Raw genomic sequence first — 24,719 nt, 5'->3', positions numbered from 1 at the left:
CCGAGGACCTGTTTTATACCCATAAGAATTTTACCACATAACCGAGGACCTGTGTGTCAGTAGGACTCTTGTCAACCGAGGACTCATTCGTATATTTCCATCCAACCGAGGACTTATTACAATAATGCTAATCGAGGACATACTAGGTGTTTCAAAAAACATTTCCCACTTTTGATTCTTAATAATTCAAAAACTACATATCAGATAACACTGTCATTGATATGAGTGATAGCTGAATAGTGTACAATTTGGTTGAAGGTGGTTTGAATATGAAAGCATAAATAAGTTTCATGAAATCCATGATTAATTTCACAGTTAGGTTCCAGACTTTGCTCTGTTTTCAACCCTCTGTACAAAATTTCACTTTGCACAGGGGTCAATGGATGTGTATGGGAGTGTGTGGTTAACACCCTGACAATGGTCCTGAACAATGGCCAGGGTTTGAATGCTTCATTATTCATTCATGAGAAATCCCACTATCACAGCTAGTCTTTATTCAGCCTCTGGCAGTATCTGTGTAAAGTCAAACGCCTGTCGATACTGTCGTTGAGTCTCGTCAGTGCTCTCCCTACTTCTGAAAAACAAATTTACATTGTACAATGAATACCTTCTGTTCTATCGTAAACGTGGTGACAGGAAGTAAAGAAAATCAATTAGAGTATACACTTGTGTATATGGAGCCTTAAATAAATCTGCTCTGAAACAAATCACCCCAATGATAAATGCTGCTGAACTCTTTACCAAAAATGATCTCTTTTTATCGAAAAAGCGAAAAATTTGTCAGACTATTTAATTAGTAGACAGTTGTATTAAAATGAGGAACTTTAGATCATTTATGCTTATTCATATCCCAAATTTAGTGATATGTCAGAAGCAAAATTTGAAAATGATTGCCAGCTAGAATGAAATGTGGTGTTTGCAAGCACTTTACCGTGCATGAATTCAGACTAGCAGTGCCCAGGGCAATCCACATGAATTATTGATTAAGCATTCATGTGCCAGGGAGCGCCAGACTGACACCTAGCCAACAGGTGGTTCAGGCATGTCCATTGTTCAGGGCCATTGTCAGCACACACTCACATACACATCATCGGTTCCTGTGCAAAGTTCAATTTTTGTACAGAGGGTTAAGATTTGACCAATATCTGAAACCTTACTTCAAAATCAATCTTAGATTTAATGAAACAGATTTATGCTTTCACGTGCAAATTACCTTCAACCAAATTGTACACTATCCAGCTATTACTCATATCAATGACAGTTTTATTGAATGAATAGTTTTTGAAATATTTATGATCAAAAGTGGGAAATGTTTTTTGAAACACCTAGTACAAACATGTACCCCTACATGCAAAAGCAGACCGTTTGGAATGGTCTGCGTACCGAGGACGTCCTCGGTTCTCTGTGTGTCCTTGGTTTAAATGTAAAGTTCGTATGTGTGTCCTCGTTTTACACCATGGGTAAGTGCACATACACACACACACACACACACACACACACACACACCTTGGATAACAAACTTTCAGTTCTCAGTTTTCACAGAAATAAAGACATCCTGACGTATGTCAACTATTTGCATGTGAACAATTTCAGTGGACCACTGAAATAAATAATGGAAAGCATAAATGACGAATAACATCATATGATAAAGTACTAGTAGAAAGCCATCCATGGACACTGTTGCATGAAAAACACTAAAAGACTGAATATTTCGTCTTTGACAAAACCAAATAAATGTCTACTGCATTAACTCTTTGGTAGTCTCCTACATGCATACCCTTGTAAGTGGTTACAAATATTTATAAACCAGTTTCTTTCATTTTCTCATTGAATGTCAAAGTTGAATTGAAGCAGTGGTGAAAAATACATTTTTCAAAATAGATTGCCTTTCTTTGTTGGGAATGACCGATGACAAAAATTCCACATTAACAGACGGACACAAAGTCAAGTATCGCTCAGTTTTGCTTTCTTGCGTTTCCTCTTCATCTTATTCCTTTGCTTAAGCGTTGCCTAAGATGTTGGATTGGCACGAAATCTGGTCACGTCCTTCGCGGGGCTCGTGGCCAATAAAAACATGAGAGAAGTCTCCCCCACGTTAGAGGTAGCTGCCTGCGAGTGACCTTCATGGCTGCTGTTTACGAGAGACTATTTTTGTGGGATGAGGGGAATGCAAAACCATCAGAAGTGTTTCATATGAGGCTCAGAACAGACAGGAACAGCTCAAATTTTGTTTTTCTCCAACGGTCCGTCTGCCGTACGCATGAATATTCTGTGGTTCTGTCCTCACTGCTCTGCAATCCATTTACAAGGCTTATTGATATGTCTATGGAGTGAGAAGACCTTTGACGAAACAATGATAAGTGTTTGCTCTTTCGTGGGATCAAAAGATTTTGGATATATGATGCCACACTCAACCAAAGCTGAATGGACTGGCACTTACACAACCACTCTTTGAAACTTACGAAATCTGTTAGATCACAGAGTCAACTGATTTCGTTAAAAGCATAAGAACAGTAAATGCTTCATTGAAACTCATGCAAGGTTTGGGCCTCTATAACATAATACTGTAATTTCAATGATTTGGGGGAACATTTCCATTCAGCTTCAACCTTTCACATTATCTTCTGAAATTATTTGCTCATACAGTACTAGATTCATCTATCTCTACGGCACGGAAAAGCCCAGTGTAGTTATAACAATAATAATAATAGTCAGTTCTTAGAACGCATAATACCATAAGATAGTCTCTATGTGTGTACAAAAATTGATGAAAACAAAATATATCACACATTTCTCTATTCAAACATGTAATGAACAATTACAAAAAATGGTGAGTTTTTAACACAGATTTGAATTAATCAAAATCTGCAATGCATCTGATACTGAGATGGAGGTCATTCCATAATGAGGGTGCCATTTTTCCAAAGCCCTGTTGTCCAAAAGCCTAGTACACACTGTCTGAAGTCCCTGGGCACAGAAAGGGTTATTTCAGTATTATAAAATGGGTTCAAGAATGTAGCCAATTGGAAGCGCTGAAATGAGTCACGTGTGCTTGTATTAATTTCTCACTAACATGCACGGCCGACGTCACAATGTTTGCACTAGCAGTGCGCACTCAATCAGTTGTTACAAGTGCGTCGCGCGCTACTATACGCACTGTCAATCCTGTAAACAACTTCTAGTTCGGGCTGCCGGCCGGCCTTTCTTGTGTGCACAACATGTGTGGCGTACGTATACTCTTATACGTACAGTACTTATATGTGCGGGATTTCCGAGTGCGACGTGCGTAAATGTTTGGGACGAACATCTCCGGACATCTTGACTCTTTGACTGGTATTGACCCATAAAGGTACATGAAAAATGCTGTTAGTTTTCGACCCATTTCATAAAACAAATGATGCACAGGATTATTTCGTGGCGTTAGTGTAGGCGTAGCTCACTCTCAGGTATTTACAATGTAGTGCAACATGCACTCGGCTTCGCCTCGTGCATGTTTCACAATTGTAAATACCCTCGAGCGCTACATCTCCACTAACGCACTCTATCCTGTGCATCATTTGTATATCATTACGCACATCAAACCGAAGCATGAAAGTATAACAAAACATCAAGCATGATTTCTTGCATACAGTTATTAAAAAATGCATATATGACAATGTTATTGTCATTGCCACTAATGTTCTGAATGAATAGATAAAGTTAGGAGTTATTAGTAATAATAACTCAACTTTAAAAGACTGAACACAGGACAATAGATTGTGTGTCCGAATATTGTAGGTGTGATGAATTTTATGATTGTAAATGCCTCATCTATCATCGAGGTAGGCAGGGAAGTTGGTAGGATCTTTACCTTTCATCATATTCATATCTGTCAAAAATGTGCAATCAGATAAATCACATTCTGAGTGTGATTCACATGTACATATTACATTGCAAAAAAGAATAGGATGGTCTATAAATGATGACACGTATCACTGCTTTTTCTTCTTTTTTTTTTTGCTGCTAAAAGAAAAGTGAGAGAGCTCTATCACTTACTTTGGACACTGATGTTCTGACTCACTAGGGAGATGCATGTTCACCTTTTACGAGGAGCAAAGTGGAGAAACATCATAACGGCAATATTCTTCAAATCCCTCCCCCATCAAAAATAATTTTTTTACATTTTTCTTTCCTTGCTTCCCGAGGACGAGCTTTGGCTCACTGAAACCACCAGGTCAATTTAAATGGGTCAAGGTCATGACTACTCAGTTGGCAAGGACAAATGGAGTTGTTGTCTGGGGGATACAATTTCACAGGATCGGGATTACTCCACCTCATGACAAATATCCTCCCAGCAAAGTTTCATGAGAAGTGTGGAAAAGACACATTGGATTCTGTTCCCCTTACAGTACCTTAACAGGTTGCTAGCATTCCCAGGGTAGCTTCTGATTTGTGTAAGTGTAAGTTCAACCTCTGACGCTGTGACTTTGGCCAGCACACAGGGACTACGAAAGTTTCAAATGTTATGTATACCTTCATGGCATCAGGGGCTACAGCCAGCAAATCGTTGAGACAGTCATCCAGAGGGTCAAGGTCATTCATAAACCTAAGAGCTTTGGGTGATGGACAAAGCACAGATGACTGTTACATCATGCATTTTGTCTTTCTTTGAATATCGCTTCTGCGTAAGAGACAATCAAAGAGGGTTTTTTTTATAAGGAAATAAAGTTGTATGCTTTATTAGACAAGATTTGTTTTTGTATACAGCTGGAGGCATGCATTCAAACTATTTTTTTTTTATATCCACTCCTTGTTATTCTAAAACAAAAAAGGAGCTTAATCATATCGCAAAAAGACCAAAAAAAGAAGTACATAATGTCGTTCAAAGTGAAATGTGATCTGAAAATATCTTGTAGAATTAATGGTATTAGCCTAAGCTGAAACATCAAAGAAAGAAGCAATGTTGCTATTAGAAAGTCTTTTAATAAAATGAGCAACAAAGAAATGACCCTGTTGAAACATACACAGGGAAAATCAAGCAGTACAGCAGTTCAAATTATTTAGAAAGAAGCCAGGTTTATTTTTGTTTAATGAAAGTTCAAGGTTCTCGACACATATACCACGTGGGGGTAATACTGCAAATTTTGTGATGGGCAAGGCAAATTAAGACTTAATGCAGCAGATACATCATCCTTATCACCGTGTCAGTGATGGAATTAAGCCCCCTACTGCTGTTGTTTTGAATACAATACCAATTCAAATAAATAATCATAGTGAAGAGTATCGTAAATTTTCTAAAGTCCACAAACATGGAGAGGAGGGGTAATACAGCAATACCGCAGTCTACAGAGCAGTAGGGAATAAAAAGAAAATTGGATTACCCCCCTGGGAATTACTTGCTTCAGGTTCTTACAAATAAGCTTGCAGGATTAGCTGCAGCGGAAATGAATACCACACGCGAGTGTGCTTTAGCAAAAAGAACATTCGCTAATCCTGCAAATATATCCAATCAGACTAACACCAGCAAACCGAATCAGAGAAACGGGAGGCGAAAAGGTCTAGGCCACGGGGATGCCTTTAACTTTAATCATGGCGAAGGTCAGAAATGGCGAATGGTGATGGAGGGATAGTGAGGTGATGATGACATCCGGAACAGTCCCTGAGAGAGATGGACAGAAAGAAGAAGAAAGGATTGATAGGGAACATCCAGAGAAAGAGACAGAAGGAGGTATATGTGAAGAAGAGAAGAGGGAACATAATAGAAAGAGAAGGAACAAGCATACAAAAGAAAGAGATGGAAGGGAGCACATAAGAGATACAGAAGGGAAGGAACATATAAGAAAAAGATATAGAAGGGAACATATAAGAGACAGAGAAGGAAAGGAACAAAGGGAGTGGGAACATACAAGACAAAGAGAAGGAAGAGATCATATAAGAGATAGAGAAGGGGATGAATATTAAGAGGGAGAGATGGAAGGGAGCATAATAAGAGATATAGAGGGGGGTGAATATATATAAGAGGGAGAGATGGAAGGAAGCATGATAAGAGATATAGAAGGGAAGGAATATATAAGAGAAAGAGATGAAAGGGAGCATACAAGAGAAAGAGAAGGCAATGAACATACAAGACAACTGAGATGGCAGGGAGAATATGAGAGATAGAGAAGGGAACATATAAAAGCAAGAGAAGGAAAGGAGCATACACAGGAAAGAGATGAAAGGGAGCATTAAGGGAAACAGAATGGAAGGGGCATATACAAGAGAAGTGAGCATATAATATCAAGAGAAGGGATGGAACATACAAGACAAAGAGATGGTAGGGAGAAAAATATGAAAAAGAGAAGGAAAGGAACATGTAAGAGAAAAAGATGGGAGCATATAACATAAAGAGTAAGGAACAAATAAGAGAGAGAGAGATAGAGAGAGGGAGGGGGACTGAAAGGAACATATTAAATAAAGTGATACAAGAAATAGAAGGGAACATAAAAGAGAAAGATAGGGTACATGTAGTCTATAAGAACTGGAGATATGAAATTGGGGAAAGGATGAAAAGGAAAAAAAGGATCATACTTGAAGAGGGAGCCAAATAGAATGGTAGAAGAAATGGGACAACTGATAGACAGATGGGCTGGTGGATGAGAAAAAGAAAACAAATAGAAAAGTAGGGCTGGGACAAAGAGAAGATAGACAGTTTGTATATGCTGGTGTATTTTTGTGTGTGTGTGTGTGGGTGTGTGAGGGACAAAGTGATAGAAACCAAAAGAATCCTGACATAACAGGTATTACTGTAATACCTGAAACTATAATTTGACATCTTCCCCCTAAACATCTTAACATGATAACCTCAGCCACGAGTGCTTTTTAAGTTCAAGATCGGTTCTACAATTCATATATTCTCTTAGATGAAAGTAAGTAGAATAAAATGAAGGTGTAAAGAGTTTGTAGTGATCTAATATCTACATAAGATATGGGCCCACCAGTTGTAAGAGGGCTAAATCATGCACCCTTCAAGACTCTATAAAAATGAACAGGTAGCCCCAAATCAAAGCGACCACTTCTCTTTCTGGCACTCAAGATGTATATTCACGATTAACCCACTGAGGACGGACTGATTTTGCTATAACGCACATTTCCCATAGACACCTGCATGAGTATTCTTGGGACTCATCCTCAACGGGTTAAATATCAATGATCATCAAATAATCAGCCTTCTCTGCATGCCTGAACAATGGACTACAAACAACCTGTTTGTCAGTGGAAATGTACAGATAATATTTGTAGTCTGCATGTTAGAACAGCCAAGAATTACTTGATATTTGCCATTACATTCAGGAAAAAATAATATATATATATATAAGAGAGATAGCAGTTATTCTACGGAAGTATGACATATGATTCCTTTTTCAAACATCACAAAATTTTGCATGGTTGAAAAAGTCTCCAAACATCCTTTAAGAAATCTTATGGTAATACAGCTCAAAATCTTTTAAAAAGAAATAAAAAGATAACACTCTGTCACTTGAGAATATGCTCCTCTTTGGTACCAAGAATAATGGGTGGATTTTTTTTTTCCGGGGTCTGGACAAATTTACTGGAAATCTTGTGCACTGTTTTCCCCTCCATCATATAGTAGTTCCCAGTTTTACTATTCTGAGGAAAGGTCTGAATTAACTAGGTCTACAATAAGCAAGCTTATGAAAGGAATCTTATTTTCAGGGTTACAAAAGGGATACACACAAGCTTTAAACCCTGCCTAGCACAAATATCACAGACAGAATATTGTGCCCACGTACTTTGTAGAAAAGAAAAAGATGATGGGTGATAAAAAGGCAGATGGAGGAGGAAAGGGATCAGAGAAAACTTCTTTGGCAACCACAAAACGTGATTCAGACACACTTGGCAAATGTCGAGGGGGTTGCGGAATGCACCGCGGACCGATCCAAATGGTCCTTGTGACAAAAATTATGTTGCTCTCTGCGCTTTCAGATTGGATGAGACCATCAAACCCCACTCCACAAATAAATGTCCCCCTTCCATCTCTCTCTCTCTCTCTCTCTCTCTCTGAAGTTACAAAATTTGACTTCAGTTAGAGAGGCTTACAGACACCCTAAGAAATGTACAGTTGAACCTCTCGTATCCGGACAAGTCGGGACCGGGGCTCATCCGGATAAGGGATTTGGCCAGATACGAGAGACTCAATGCTTTATACATGTACATATATACATACAGGTTTGTACACATGTACTGATGTAGCCCATTGTAGTACGTAGTAATGTGTATACTGCAACCTTTTCATTGTTACATTTGGGGATGTTTGGGGATGTTAAAATGTCTGAAGGTAAGCAATTTGGAAGGAAATTTGATGTAATGTATGTTAATCATGTTGGAAGTAATATGTAATTCATGTGTGTTTGTTCTTTGTGTAGGAGTTCTCAAGGAGTTGGGAATCCCCCTTCCCTCCCGTAATTATATTTTTTTTAAAAATCATGGCAAGATTGCGTCCGTATAATAGAGAGATCCGGATAAAGGGAGGCCGGATAAGAGAGGTTCAACTGTATTCATCTTTCTCTTCTGGGAACAAACATGCATTCTCACATGAGGTTGACCTCCCCTCCTCCCCCCCCCCCCCCAAAAAAAAAAAAAAAAAAATATGAAAAACAAAACATAACTAAAGACAGAACCTTACCCACCAAACAAACAAAGAAACAAACACTGGATATCAAATTCTTTGTCCTGATTTCATAAGTCTGGCAAACTTTCCCTACATCGGTACGACTTGTATCTTTCACAACATTTTCTGCAAGTAGTATACCAAATCTGACAGTAAGCATAGACAACAAATCAATCACAAGCATACAGCTGGAAACATGGCCATTCATTCTTGGTTCTTTAAAAAAAAAGGAAGAAGAAGAAACAAATGTCACAGGATACTATCAGAGCATTCTGAAGGGTGCTGACAGCAACCTGTTGCTGACTGAAACACCTCACCAGTTCCCTCTTAAAGGGACTGTACAGTACTGGTTAAGGTAAAGGATTCATGTTTTGAACATTTCTAAGTGAGATAATGAGAAACCTCTGATGAAATTTGAAAGAGCATGTAATTTTAAGAAGGATTCAACGTTTATTTGATGAAAATTGGTTTTTGAAATGACTGAGATATCCAAAAAAATTGATAACAATAAAAGGCGACAGGTCACAACTTTATTAGGATCTCTTTGTTTCACCTTGTTTTTGGATATCTCAGCCATTTCAAAACCGATTTTCATCAAATAAACTTTTGATACCCTTTAGAATGGCATGCTCTTTGACATCTCATAGAGTGGTTTCTGAATATCTCGCAAGACGTTAAAAGCTAAATCCTCACCTCGACCAGAACTGTACACACCCTTTAAAGGTGACAAACCATAGTACGTGTATATCACCCCATGTCACGTGCATTTATATTCCATGAATCTTACCCGTCAAGGACGAGTCCAGAGTATACTCGGGCAGATGTCCATGGGATATGCGTGTTGTAGCAAAATCAGCCCGTCCTTAAGACCAGGCGTCCACTAGGGCGCGGACAAGACGCGGACAAGCCCCGGAATGCAAATTTGGTATTCCGCACTCCTTCGGGAACCTGTCCGCACGTTCCTGAACGTGTCCGCTCAGTGTCCTAAACATGTCCGGGCGTTTCCGCACCTTCGGGAGAGAGAAAAATTTCCGCGTCCAAATTTTGATCGAGACCAAAATTTGGACGCGGAAATGAACTTCCTGACACCTTCGGCGACTTGTTCTGACGATGTCCTGAGGATGTCCCGCTTGTCCGGAACCCTTCCGCTCCTTCCACACACGCTCCGGAAAGAATCCCGCGGTGTGGGGAAGCTTCCCGAATGAAAGTGGAAGACACCAGGAATGGTTTAGGACAGCGCGGAGCCGATGCGGATCTATATATGCAAGTGTCTGGAACCGATGCGGAAATTTTGTGATCCAGACACGAAAATGTCGACACTTTCCGCGAGCGTCATGCCAATGAAACGCAAAATAAGCAAGAAGGGAGGCGAGGCCCCCATGCAAATATCCCCATCACAGGCACACCTTTCGTCTAGTGATGAAGAACAGGTAAATCTAAGGAATTTCTGGTCCCAGAAGGCAAAGAAGAAGGTAGTAGAGACTGTGCCAAAAGCAACCAGAAAGAAGTGAAATCAGCCCAGTAACTTCCTAGTAAGTTTGTTTTGATTTGATCTTTACAGAAATTATTTTTCATCTGAGTGACTTTCCTGGTTCCTATTACTTACTGTAATACATTTTCCTTTATGTTGTTTTCGTATTTTATTTGCAAACAAACTAGGTTGTCCCATGTGACAGCCCAGCTGAAAAATCACAAAAGTAGGTGGAAGTACACTCAGAAAAAAAGCATAGAATTTTTTGGCTAAATGTTAATGTATTATATAAACATGAACAAGTTGTTATTCATACGTAAATGCTTTCTAATGATACGACATATTAGAACAAAAGACAAATTCATCACACTACAAAGCATGAATTCAATTGCAAAGATATACCTGTGGTCTCATTACAATGTAATATCTTTGAAGCCCAAAATAACAATGAAAGGTAAAGATGATAGAGGAAAATGAAGAATTTTCTGTCACTTCAAAACTCAAGTGAAATGAGAGAAAAAGCAATAAATCATGAACTCGAAAAAGTGTTAAATTTCTGTCTTTCTTTTACTTTGTTTTTTGCTGAGTGTATATATTTAAGTACACATTAAGCATCACAAATCATTTCAGAAATATTCTTTACCTGAATGATTTTCGTAGTTGTTATTACCTAATATTTTTTTCTTCTTTTTGTTTTAGTTGCAAACAAACTCGATGGTCCAATTTGACAGCCCAGCTGAACCCCCCCCCCCCAAAAAAAAAGTAAATTAAAGTAGGTTACAATTATTTCCCCATTTTTACACTTCATTGGCAATAGGCTAGTAAGCTCTTAGCATGAAAAAAAAAATATTCGGACTTGAAACTGTTCAAAAGTGATCAAAATAAGAGAGGGTTAGAGATGTACAAGGATAAAAATCAGAGAACGAAAAAAATGATTAGGATCATTTTGGCATGCTCTACAGAAGTATCAGACAAAACATGTATATACTTCACGATGGATAAAGCACATGTCTAAAAAAGGGAATAAAGAATGTATATGTATACATATGCATTAAAAAAAAAAAAAAAAAATATATATATATATATATAGTAACATGAGTAACAGTTAGTAATATAAGTAACAAAACTGCAACAAAGTTCATGCTGTATTCACCAGGGGTTTATTTCTTGTGAAGAAATAAATCGTTGGTGAATACAGCATGAACTTTGTTGCAGTTTTGTTACTTATCTTGTCCACACGTGGACTACCTTATCAACATGATTATATATACATATATATATGTATATACATTTACATTTTTATGTATATTATATATATATAGATATATATATGGTTCAAAAAGTTTGCGAATATCATCCATGTGACTGTAGGCAGAGAAAAAGTTGTTCTCCCAGATGAGACAAATAAAAAATAAAAAAATGAGTCATCAGCCGACATGCAGACAATCCTATTCTTCGACTTTTGGTGGTCACATTTATCAAATGATATTGACCAATCATATTGATATAATATCAGCCGCTACTGCGGAAGCAAAACAAGGAGCATCAATGACGGCTAGCAGTCAAATGAGGAAAAGTTAAAGTCAGCGCCAAATTTATACCTTTCCATTTTCCTGGTATTGTCCGCAGTTTGTCCGCATGCCTAACTTTTGTTGTCCGGAAGGCATCCTGATTGTCCGCGTTCATTCCTGGTGTAATCCTAGATGTTTCCGCGCTGCCCGGCTACGATTAGCATATTCCGAAGTATTTCACGCTCTTCCGGAGTGATTCCTAGGAATGTCCGCAGTCAGTCCGCGGACAGTCCGCGGACAGTCCTAGGAATGTCCCAGGACAACTTGATTCACAAAGTTATTCCGCGTTTGTCGCGGACAGGATGCCGAAATAACAAAATTTGCTTCCGCAACCCTTCCAGGGCTTGTCCGCGCCCAAGTGGACGTCCGCCCTTACGGGTTAACCTCCATGCAGCACTGATGAGAATGACTCAACAAAGTAACTGCATATTACTTCACAAAAGTCTCTTTTTTTTTTTGGAATTCTCAATATGTATAATGAATAATCGTTATGTGTATTCCGTTCCATGGAATAAAAGAGATAATATATCATTACATATTACCAGCAAAATTAATCATGTGCTTTAACCTGTTGAGGATGGCCTGAATTTGCTATAACATGCAATTCCCAAAGACCCCTCAATTCAATTCAATTCAATTTATTCGGCACAAAATAAATCAAAAGTACATTATGTACACAATAAAAACAAAAGCAATGTGTATAAAGATACATGCACCTATTATGGACATTAATGCCGGGACCCCTTTGAAGCATCTGGTGCTCGTTGTTATTCTCGGGACTTGTCCTCAACAGGTTAATGCTCATGTTAGTTTGATGTTGCGCAAATGCAGTGCAACAGCATGAAAATTCCTGCTTTTACATTAACACCATGTGGAGCCTTCATCAATAGATTTTCTAAAACTACACAGATCAGACCAATTCCTCAAAAATCATCAGTACTTTACAAAATGAAAATTGATATTTTAATATATCTTTACTGGGTAGCATGGGATATTCCTCATTTGTGAAAATGAAATATGTGCCTACATAGACTACACTCTTTATTCTTACTTCTATTCTTCTTTTTTTTTTTGGGGGGGGGGGGTTGGGTGTTAGACAATCAGCGACCGATAAATTACTTTGCCATCTATCATCCAAAATAAATTTGTGCTTTGCCCCTCTGTAATTGGAATATCATCTGAATTATACCAATCCACCCTGCCCATGCGTGTTACCAAAATTTACAGAGCTTTTTCTTTTTACTGACATTTGGTTAATTCCCCCTAGGCTCTGGTCACAATAGAACTGGCCAGTACCCATCACAGCATCACAAGACCAAAACATGTATCACTTCCCACCTCAAAACACACATAAAGTAGGCCACGATGAATTTTCACATCTCTACACATTTTAAAAGAGTATAAAGCTCTAATCTTTAAACTGATACATAACTTGGTAAAATTGGACCATACTAACCCATTCAAACAGTTCTTGAAATAAGAGAGAGAGAGTTAGGAGGTGCAGTTTCATAGAAAAGGGAGAAAAGTGGATCTACATGAGTAGGGTCACTCAGGCATGCTGTGCAGGATTATCAATGAAAACACATTCTTATTTCCCAGTGTAAATAACCTCTGTCTGGAAAAAAAATATAGCCCAGAAAAAACTGCTAATATCTCAAATTCATATATTTTTAAGCCATCAAATTTTGACAGTATGTAGATAATAGATTACTCTCCCAGGTGAGATAAACCTTAGAACTTGAGTCAATCAACCCAAATGGCATATTTTTGTTGTACAGGGAATCCTAATCTGGGACTTTTTGTGGGTTTTGAGCTAGGCGGTCACATATTTACTAATTTCAAATGAGTTAGGGTGACATTTTCCCACAAAATGCCAAAAGCAACATAACTGGGAAAGTCACAATGTAGTCATTTATCAGAACTCTCGACAATTATAATGATAACTTCACGATTCCCTTCATGTTCGTCTATGACGTTCATACAGAACAGTGAAGTAACAGGACCCTGGAAAAAGCAAGACAGGTGAAACAATCAAGAATGTCACAGTGGTGCGTGCTCACCATATTTCTCGGAAATTAGGAGCTGATGTTGGAGACAAGGTGCCATGTCCGACCTGTCAGAGGTGCGTGGGGAGGAAGGTTTCACACCTTTTACCCCTTTTTACCACCTGTCAGCTAAAAACAGCATCCCACAAAGTGCCAGGCAATTTCCCCCTGCATTCGCAGATGGTTTGCATGTGCAAATAGTAGCTGAGGCATGGCTACAATGTGAGAAAATTCTCCGCATAGCACCAGCTAGTTGCAAGACTGACAGAGTTTTATCAAGTTCCTCTCCCTAAGTACTTTCTGAACTGAATGTAAAAAGAAGAAACTGAATCCCTTATTTCAAATGTCAATTTTTGAATGATGGAGATTTAGCAATGAGTGATTGAGGGCTAATCATTTATACGAATATAACCATTTGTGATATTTCAAGTGCAATCTAGTGATAATGGCATTTTTTTTTCAAATTTCATTTACATCTGTGATTGCTGTACATTTAAAATAATAAATTGCCATAATGTTACCTTTTCTTCCAATTAAAACAAAACATTTTCTGTTCTGCTTGTATTACTGCAGTAAAGAGGTCATTTTTGTGCAAATGATTTTTTTCCCTCCGCTGGATAAGACAAATTTTGCATGTTTCTAATTCTGCATAATCAAGATATTTGTTAAAGGGAAATATGGCGAGCAAAAATATTTGCATGTTTTTATTTTGCATTGGTTTCTGGTTACACGAGATGGACAAAAAATTTTCACACCACAAACATTTTCTTATTTGCAGTATATTCTCCTACTATTATGTGAAAGTGAAAATGGAAGAATTCAGATAAAAAAACATGTTAAGAGTTATTCCTACGCACAAGTCTTCTTGGAAATTCAACACACAATTTCATTAACATTGTATCTACCAAATCTAAATCTACTGAAGATATTTTAGCACTGTGTTATAGCTTCTCTCGTGATGATTTGCCATTGTAGCTAATGATAAAACCAAATGTCTGCATTTTTTTCTTGGGCCTTATATGATTTGCAGTAATAACAAGTAAAGAAGAGAATTGCATTTATTGATATAGCCACTGAACTTGAATTAAAGATTCTTTGTTATCGGTGTACTTAAAGATGCTGCTGAATTTAAGCGATTAAAAAAATGTTACATAATTCAGTCTACATGTCATTTTCTTCTCATGTTTATCACAGCAAAATATCACAGTGCACTGAATCCCATTCAGGAAAAGATCTCGGTTCAAAGTCTAATGAGCCTTAATGAATCTCTCATTTGGAACTCGGTTCTTACTGAGCTTGCATTTCTGATATAAACAGCTGTCATGGATCTGTGGAAACAGCTAACCTGATTACAATAAGCAGGCCTGGCACAATTGACATAATTCAAGTCCTTGCTGAAAACGCATCTACTTTATGAATGAATCATTCTAGATGATTATCCAGACACTCATACAACCTTCGAATACTGCTGTCTTGCCAAGCAAAAGAGGTGACGATGCTACGATCATCGAAGGCAATTGATATAACAGGCAAACTTGATTTATAGATTCTAATAGCTTACACAAATTCACAATCATTACGCATTGGGATTTCTGTTTTGGAGTGAGATGCAAGCGATATGCATTAAGGCAATTAAAGAAAAATGTTCTCACAATATTCTTCCCTCCAATTCACCCCCACCCAATCCCCCCCCCCCCCCACCCAAAAGAAATAACTTACAAAAACCATTGTTTCATTCTATCACCACATACAACTTTCATTGAACCATCATGAACCAGTTTGCACTGCATTCAGGCTAAGGTACAAAGTACATTAACCTTCTTAAGCATCTGCCATCAGCAAATTACATGAGCAATTGCATGACATACAATTATACTAAATGGGTTAGTCAAATACCGATTAGTGATTGGCCAAACACAGTCACGTGATGGAGGCACATTCGTTATGTTCGCCCATGGGAGAACATTCTTTGTAATGTTCTCCCATGGGAAAACATTTTCACGTAACAAATGACAGATTCAGAAGGCCTAGAACCGCGCACGCACAGTGAATTTGGCTCTGCGCAAGCGAGCGATCGAGTGCATTGTGCTGGTGGTTGACATGACGTTAACGTATTTGACGTATTTGACTAACCATATAATATTATAACAGATGATGACTTTTGTCGTCGGGAACATGTACCAAACGTTCCACCCTCAGGGTTTGAAATGCTATTTCGGGAGCATGCAATAGCATTTCAAACCCTTAGGGTGGAACATTCGGTATGTTCCCTCCCCCGCCAGTCATCATCTATATAATGTCACCAGCAGTAATGATAGAATTAAAGGCATTATGCACCATTTAAATTACTGTTTCCACCAAGTAATTGCTCTTTTGAGGTTTTCAGAAAATCATCTGTGAATGGAGACAGAAAGCAAAAGGAAAGAGACAGACTTGCCGAGAGAGAGAGAGAGAAAACCATTACAGAGCCAGCATGAATTGGGTTATCAACCCAGCTGACTCCTTAACAGGGGGGTTGTTGTAACACCCTCCCAGCTGATGCTTTGTCATTAAGGTGCCCGAGTCTCGTGTCTGGTATGATGCGGCGGACAGCTTGGGGCTAGAAAGGCGAGGCAGACATTACGCCATTAGTCCAGCCACAGATGGGCATGTTTCCCCTATAATGACGAGTACGGTATTAATTGGAGCTGAATCCTTAATTATCTGTAACCCCCCTGATAATGTCATACAACCCATATCATTATGCTAGGGCGTAATATTGCATGTATCCAAAATGTGCAACATGAGACTGTTGAAAGACATGCATACGCTTAAAAGATATTAGGAGAAAGAGAGAGAGAGAGAGATGCATGCACATAAGATGACGGGCCATTTTTATGCTGGAAATAGTCAAAAATACTTGAAAAGCAAATAAAAAGGAGAAAAGTGGTGCTCTTTCTGACCTTGTGAAATCAAACGAAAAAAATACAGATGATGAATAAGAAATGTTAACAAACTGGACTTCCATACCCCAGTTACTTGTTGAAATCATTTCAGGAAAAACAACCAACCAGCACTCCAATAACATCTATGTTGTACGACCATCTTCTGTATTGTGCTCTTATGATGAAATATTCAGATACTAAAAAGAGGGGTGGAGAGATTTTTGCATAAGTCGATGAGGGAAGGAAAGCTAAATCACCTGTACACCAGTGACAAGAGAATGATTCATGAGGTCTACTGAATTTGAGATGAACACTTACAAGATAACTTATAAGAAATAATGCATTCTGCACAGAGGAAGATTTGTCCTCCTGTCAAAAAGCTGCCCCCCCCCCCCAAATCAAAATATTCGCCAGGTCACGGAATTACTGAAAATGTCTCTTGTATCAAATTTTAGGCTGTGCTGATGACTGAATAATGAAATCCCACCCAATGTGTGTGAGAGCGTACCTGTGTCTGCTCGCAAAATAGAAGCACGTATTTCTGAATTTCAGGCGGAAAAAGGCAAAATAACTAAAACAACAACAAAAAATTAACACAGAAAGTCAAGACTGCTCACTGATAGTTACTTTTTGCACAATGCTACTCAAAAGCTGCGTAATATTTTGGTTTACAAGAGGATGAAAATGTTACTATCTTTACTGGAGCAATGTCACATACTCCTAGAAACATTTCTTATTTTCCCTTATAACACTGCTCACTTTAAAAACATGCGCTTCAAAAAATTGGCAAGTATTTACAACTTGTACCTTTGGATCCAGAGAGTGACAATCTCACTATTCACAGAGCATTACTTTAAGAAAAATCTGACAGATTTGTTTAGTGAAAGTGCACCAAATGAGTGTATTTTTTTCTCACTTTCTGGGAGCAAACAACTGCATCTTTGAAGGATTTTTTCCTGCTTGAACGACTATCATGATATACAAGAAACAACATGCAATGAGGGAGTGTGTCTATCGTTTCTGAAACCATGAATGTTTCCGTTATTTTTGCACAAAATAGAGAAGATGGAATGTATCTGTCGAAAACATCCGCACCCTCAAGGAATAAAACACTGCAAAAAGTCTGGTGTTAAACATGAAACATCGAGCTGGTGTTAAATTTCCTGTGCTCATTTGTGGTGTTAGATTAACATCTCCAGGTGACACTTCAAAATATAAAATTGTGTTTTTGAAGAGTTACTGTTCTTCTTGTCAATTTTGAAGTTCAACAAGACGATCGAGAACTTTCCGATAAAGTACTTGATTTTGAAAAAAAAAAAGGTGTGAACACATACACCACAGTAACACCAGTTGGTGTGGTCTCTTATTGACAATGGGTGGGTGTTATACCATTGACATTAACTCCAGCAAATATCAAATCAACACCATGCGGTGTCACTGTTGATTTAACACCAGCGCAGTGTCAAAATATCACTAGCTACAGTGTCAAATTTACACCACGACGTGCCAGGTGAACACTTTTCAACACCATCACAACATGTACTTTCTACACCTGTGGGTGTGGTCCTTTATTTGACACTTAATCAGTGTTAAATTTAACACCAACAGTGTTAAATCTAACACCAACAACGTTAGATTTAACACTGACGTTTTTATAGTAAAGGCTAACTTAGAAGATACTCAAGACAAAATGCAGAGGTACATTTGAAGTTTATCAGGGTTGACTTGAAATGAGAGAAGATATAAACTGGAATGTACAACACAAGCTACACACGGTCATTAGGGAGGAAAACTTAAATGACACCAAACTGTTTCTTCAAACTGAAGTTTCTTTCACTAACATTTACTTGTAAACATGAACAGCCATTTGGACGTCAGTTTTAAATTTTCTGCTTGTAGCTTTGATCTGGTTTAGATGGGTCAGCCGTTTTTAGGATGCCACAATTTCATCTCCATAAGGACCACCACAAAGAGCTATGTAACGCAAAAACGACATTATCGTAAAGTGCATTAGGGCTACTGATACTGTTCGGGGGTGAGACTTTAAGAATTTATGGTAGGAATTTTAAAAACATCAAAACACGTTTGTTGCAGCAAAAACTTTTTCTACATATTTCGCCTTCTTGCCCCTCTGGCTCTGTTGATGGCTTCATTTGTCAATGAAATTAGATGCTAGTTCTCGACAATTAGGATCAAAAACCTTTTGCGGCAGTAGACAGTGCCATGGGCAGCAGGATAAGATGGATTATATGACAGTCTTTTCCTGTATTTGGCAATTTGCAATGATAAGACGGCTTTAATTTACTTCCGAGCATATATACAGCCCCCCTTCCTTCTTTTCTACCATGTCTGCATCTAATAATAGTAGTATTTTCCTTTACCCTCTAGTTTCTTACTTGTTTACTCAGCAAAGCTGAAAAGAACTGCATATTGTAGGATTTTTTTTTTTTTTTTTTGGGGGGGGGGATAAAACATCTACAAGTTAGAAAATTTTGTATAAGTGGAAAAGTTTGACAAAAGCATAAAAACAGCATACATTTTAACTTCCTGATGATGTTCATACATAGGCACTACTCTCAAACCCCTCTTTTTTAATAAATATCTTTTAAATTGAGAAACAGAATAACAAAAATTGTGTGAGCATCTCTTTTCTCTTGAAAAAAACAACAACCATAATTCATGATAACAAAGACATGACAACATAACCAAAGCAATGTTGCTCTAGAGACACTGCACTGTCAAAAGTCGGGTGTGTTAAATATAAAACACCGAGCTGGTGTTAAATTTCTGGCGCTCATTTGTGGTGTAACATGAACACACATGGGTGTCACTTGAAAATATAAAACTTTTCTTTTAATAGGTATTTAGTTCCTGTTCTTCTTGCTTAGTGTTGACTTTAAACTTCAACAGAATGAACAAGAACTTGATTTTACATGAAGTATATGATTTAAGAAAAAAATGAACATACATTTACACCACAGTAACACCAGAGGGTTTGGTCTCCTATTCACACCGGCTGGGTGTTACACCAATGAAATTAACACCAGCAATGTCAAATCAACACCATGTAGTGCCATTGTTGACTTAACACCAGCATAGTGTCAAAAATATTAAGAGCTATTGTCAAATTAACACCAGAAAATCCCAGGTGAAAACTTTTCAACATCATCATAATATACTGTCTACACCTCTCGGTGTGGTCCTGAATTGACACAGGTTTGTGTTAGATTTGACACCAGTGGTTTAACTCTAACACCAATCTTTTTGCCATGTGGTTGCTATCAAAAAGGCAGTGATCAATTCAGCTACCTTTACACAAGGTATTTTTGTCTGCATAGCTGTGGTGAAGAAAACAGTCATATGTTTGTAGTTTATATGCTTCACTAATTCTAAGCAGTTTTTATATTTTCCTAAGCTTCAAGGTATTTCTTTTTTTGTTCAATAATCTTACACCATACACATGAATACAGTGGTGGATCCAGGAGGGGTGCACTGGGTTCACGCCTCCTTTAATTTAGTTTTCTGGGGGTTTTTTTAAATAAAAGAAATAAAAAGAAGAAATTGAAAGGGGGTATGTGTGCCCCTCATAACCTTTGTCATTTTTTATGCAGCTGATTGTATTACATCAAAGCCTTTTTTTCCTGCTTGTCAGCTGATGAAACCTAGAAGTGGTAAATAAACTGCTTTTTGCCCCCCCCCCCCCCCTTTATGGAATTCCTTCATCCACCCCTGGGAATATATGATATAGCTATATGATGAGGCTTTTTGAGGTTGAATTGCTATGAGGGTTTGTGCGGTAATCTTTTTGTTGCTTTAATAGAATGGAGTATATCACAGTTACTGAAGTCCACCTGGCCATTTCAACTTGTGGAACTGGCATATCATATATATGTGAATGGGATAAACAAGCAATTCTGAGCTTTTAATGGTGCACAACCCTAATGCCTTCTCTATACGTCCATTCATCCCCCCCCCCCCCCCCACACACACTTTTAAAATTAGTTGGGAGCAAATAAAAAAGTAGGTGGTGGAGAGGAGAAAACTGGGTCTCAATCTTAGCTGCAGAGGTATCTAAATGTCATTGAGCTACAGATATATACGCCTGCATGAGCGTGCATGCAAATAATGCAGTCTACACACCGCTCTCCGTTCTCTTCCTGGGCTCGATCTTCCATTAAATGCCAATCAGCTGCCACTTTGCCGCTCATCTTATGTCATTTCCTCCCCTCAATATCACCCACCTTTGTCCCTTTCTCTTTTTTCTGACTTCCATTTTCCGCAGCAACACCCCCATCATGCCCTGGGAGAAAAATTGCGCTTCTAAAAACCTTTTCCCCCTGTTTCATTTTCTCTGTCTTAATACTGCCTTGTAGGAAGAAGAAGAGGAAGAAGAAAAAGGAATTGCATTCTTGATGGCCTAACACTAAAGTATTTCCACATCAGATGGCTTTTTTGTTCTTGGAAGAACTTTGCTAGAGTAGTACGTCACTCGATCACTGGTATACATGCTAGACATTGACATTTAATCCTCACCCTATGTCCTGGTGTCAATGTCTGCTCAAACACGGCCAGAGCTCTACCTCATTTCTTCCTCTTATCTTGATCACCAAGACTGTTCATTTTCTCCTCCTTCTTCATCATCATCATCAGCTCCTCCTTCCTTCCTTTTATCTCTTTTAACGTGGGAGTCACATGATTTGAAACTCTAGTCGAGTTCAGCAACCTTTGATGCATAAGAAAGAGGTCGCCGATGCACTGCGATCAATAATCACAAAGGTTATACCCCTTTCTGTGTCAGGGACACTGGGCACTGTATAGAATGCTAGAGGTTTTCTGGGCCAATCAGCACTCAATGCAAAGGTTTAAAGAAATGGTACAGTATTGGTGGAGATGAGAATTGGGCTTTCAACTTTTTGCGAGATACCAAGAAAACACTTATGATATAGTACAGGGCATACCATTTTAAGAGGAAGTCAAAGTTTCTTTGATGAAAATTGGGTTTGGAATGAATGAAACATCCAAAAACAAAGTAAAACAAAGCAATCATAATAAAGTGTGGGTCCTACACTTTATTAGAATCGCTCTTTTTTGGATATCTCAGCCATTCAAAACCACTTTTTATCAAATAAATGTTGAATTCCTCATAGAATGACAATCCATGTCATGCTCTTTCATATTTCATAAGAGGTTTCTCATTATCTCACCAAAAATGTTAGAAACTTGAAATTAGGTCTCAACTAAAACTGTATGATACCTTTAAGATATGAAATAGGCATAAAGCTATGTCTATAAATAAACCAAGCAGCAGGACTTTATCAAAATACTCCATGAAAACCAATGTCTGTGTAGCTATCAGTAGAATCAACATTCTGACCTGTAATGATTGGTCAGTAATAATATCCTTCTTGAAGAAACATAGCTTTCTCAGAACATTTTTTTGTTGTTGCTATGGATTATGAGTCTTGCAAAATTGTCAAATTACACACCATCTTTGATGTCATAATTTTCAAGGAGTCTATCTTTGTGGGTGCAACATGACTACAAGAAAGAATTATTACATCGTAACAGAATGGGGCTCCACCACTGATGAAACTAACGCAGCGAAGCACAAAGGATTAAAGCAAGCGATAAATTAAAAAAATAAGTCTAGCCAGTAGAGCGTACATTCCAAGGCTGAGAATATCTAGAGAAAGAAAGACTCTAAAAATAAACAGTATCCACAGTGGGACACGTTGGCTTCTAAAGAAGGTTATGTACACACTGAATTTGCCACCCTGCGAAAAATTATGAGACCTTTGGAAAACATGATCAACTCCATCTATGATGAGGTGAGAAAGAACTGGTTTTTGCTTCCGAGAACCCCAAACAAGACATCGTGATCAGCGGCAAGAGGGAGATCAGTCCCGGGAACAAACAGTGGGATTAAAGAGGGAGCAAATGGGCCATGCTGGCGTGAAGCCAGGTGTGAGCGATGCGACAATAGCCTCGCGGCGTCATCCCGTCTCCGATCCGCAATTCGAGACTCGTTCCGCCCAATCGGAGGGAGCGGGATGGATCGCCACGGCAACACAATGATGCGTGATGGAGGAATGATTGGAGGGTCAGTAATTGAAAGAAAACCCTCATCACTGAAATGAAAGAAAAACATGCCATCCATCAGCACCTACAAGTCGTCTATTGATGCAGCTGACTTTGTTATAGAGACAAGTCTGCTGATCGTCTTTTCTCCCACTCCCGCGGCTATTGTTGATGAAATGAAAACACCTTTTGTTTATGAAAAGCTGACATATAAAGCAAGAACAAACGAGATAAGTAAATCAATACAGACCACTCTGCATTGCAAAAAAAAAAAGAAGGAAAAAAAAATCAGATGAAATGATGGACTCAGCCTAGATAGTAAATCCTTCTATGAAAACATCCCAAGACAAATTGAAAGCACAATCAGATATTTTGTTAAAGTTTCTCATGATCGCATGGCACAGATACAGAAATCTTCTCAGTCTAGAATCCCTCATCCTTTAGAGACCACCAAATGCGGTCAGGATTACATGATAACTTCGGGGATGCAAAACAAAAGTGATCTTCGTAAATCCCTTGCCATTCTGCGCTCCACAATCTTACACAATCTAGACTCGCTTATCCTTTTTGGAGACCATCAAATGTGGTCGGGATTACATGAAAACTTTGAGGAAGCAAAACAAAAGTGATCCCCGTAAATCTCTGGGCATACTGCAATCGACGACGGCCAACTTTGATCTTTGCAAAGTCTCTGAAATCACCTGCAGGCTGGTGGGAGATAATACCTGCTTGGAAGGCACAGAGCCCCATATGAATGAGGTTTACTTTTACTTTCCAAAGATAGCATGCCAAATACTTAACTCTACACTTTACTTTCTTACCAGAATACTCATCATTAGATTTTCTCTTAGTCAAAATCCAAATCTCTATATCATCATAACTATATATATATATATATATATATATATATATATATATATATATATATATATATATATATATATATATATATATGTATATATACATATTGTCTTTCATATTTATACTTCTACATAATTTCTGTATGCTTTGATATGTTGTACATGCTTTTTAAAATAAATTCATGTTTTTGAATCATTTTAGCTGTGTATATTGTTCCTGTTTATAAGGTGACTGTTTGTAAGGTGAATACAGAAAATTGAAATAAAATGATCAGACCTTGTGACATTTTCAAGACCACTGCCATCATCCTTTACTCCTCTAAAGCTGGGAAAATCATTTAAAAGAAATTAAAGGAAAATGGGAGGAGATGAAAGAACATGTCACCTTCTAAATTGTAGACTCAGACAGATTACAAGACGAATAACAAGAGGTAAACATCTCCCAATTAGGCTCCTTCTTCTGTTCTATTTTCTAATCTGTCTTAAATGTGTTCCAAACATCTAAATCTTTTAGTAGGGAAAATAGAGAGAAATAGAACACACCTGTAGATGTGTTTGTATCAACTCTAATACCATGCTAAAATTTGCTGACAGTGGAGAAAATGGCCACATATAATTTTGAAAACTCGCAAGTAAATGTAGATCTATATGTCTAATCTATAATGTCGTATCCAAAATATATCTCTATGTGTGCAACTATTGGGGCCTGCTACAAGAAGATGCAATGCATTAAAGTTTATGAGGACTGAGAACAGAAGATTATCTTCAAAAAGCAGAAAGCCAGGCCTACCTTGTCACACCAAGGGACAAGTATGAACAAAAGATAGATCAGGAGTTAAAAGAAGGTTCAACAAAGGTACTAAACAGGTGCAGGAATATCAAATTAAATCACCTACATAAAAAGTTTATACATGTTTGTATATAAATATATACATTTGAATGCATGATGGTAACCCCTAAATAAGGTTGTTTTCTCACCTTTCTCTACTAATCACCTCCTTCCCTTCTTACCATGTATAACAATGAGGAATAACAGCATTTTGATGAATACATGACAAATGTGGCAGGCCATAAAACATTTGTAACTCAAGTTAACCCGTTGAGGATGGACTGATTTTGC

At 38.0% G+C, this 24,719-nt stretch overlaps 1 protein-coding gene across 1 annotated transcript in view; it reads right to left on the bottom strand.

The window, feature by feature from the left end:
* LOC139709422 (gamma-aminobutyric acid type B receptor subunit 1-like) overlaps positions 1 to 24,719 on the bottom strand; it is a 318,845-nt gene that overhangs the window by 98,976 nt on the left and 195,150 nt on the right. The gene's annotated exons all lie outside the window — the stretch shown is intronic.

The sequence above is a fragment of the Diadema antillarum genome, unplaced genomic scaffold (genome assembly GCF_040938485.1).
Source record: "Diadema antillarum isolate AM-2024a unplaced genomic scaffold, OU_Dant_1.0 seq00001435_RagTag, whole genome shotgun sequence".
NCBI classification, from domain to species: Eukaryota; Metazoa; Echinodermata; class Echinoidea; order Diadematoida; family Diadematidae; genus Diadema; species Diadema antillarum.
This window is presented reverse-complemented; position numbering and strand designations above follow the sequence as displayed.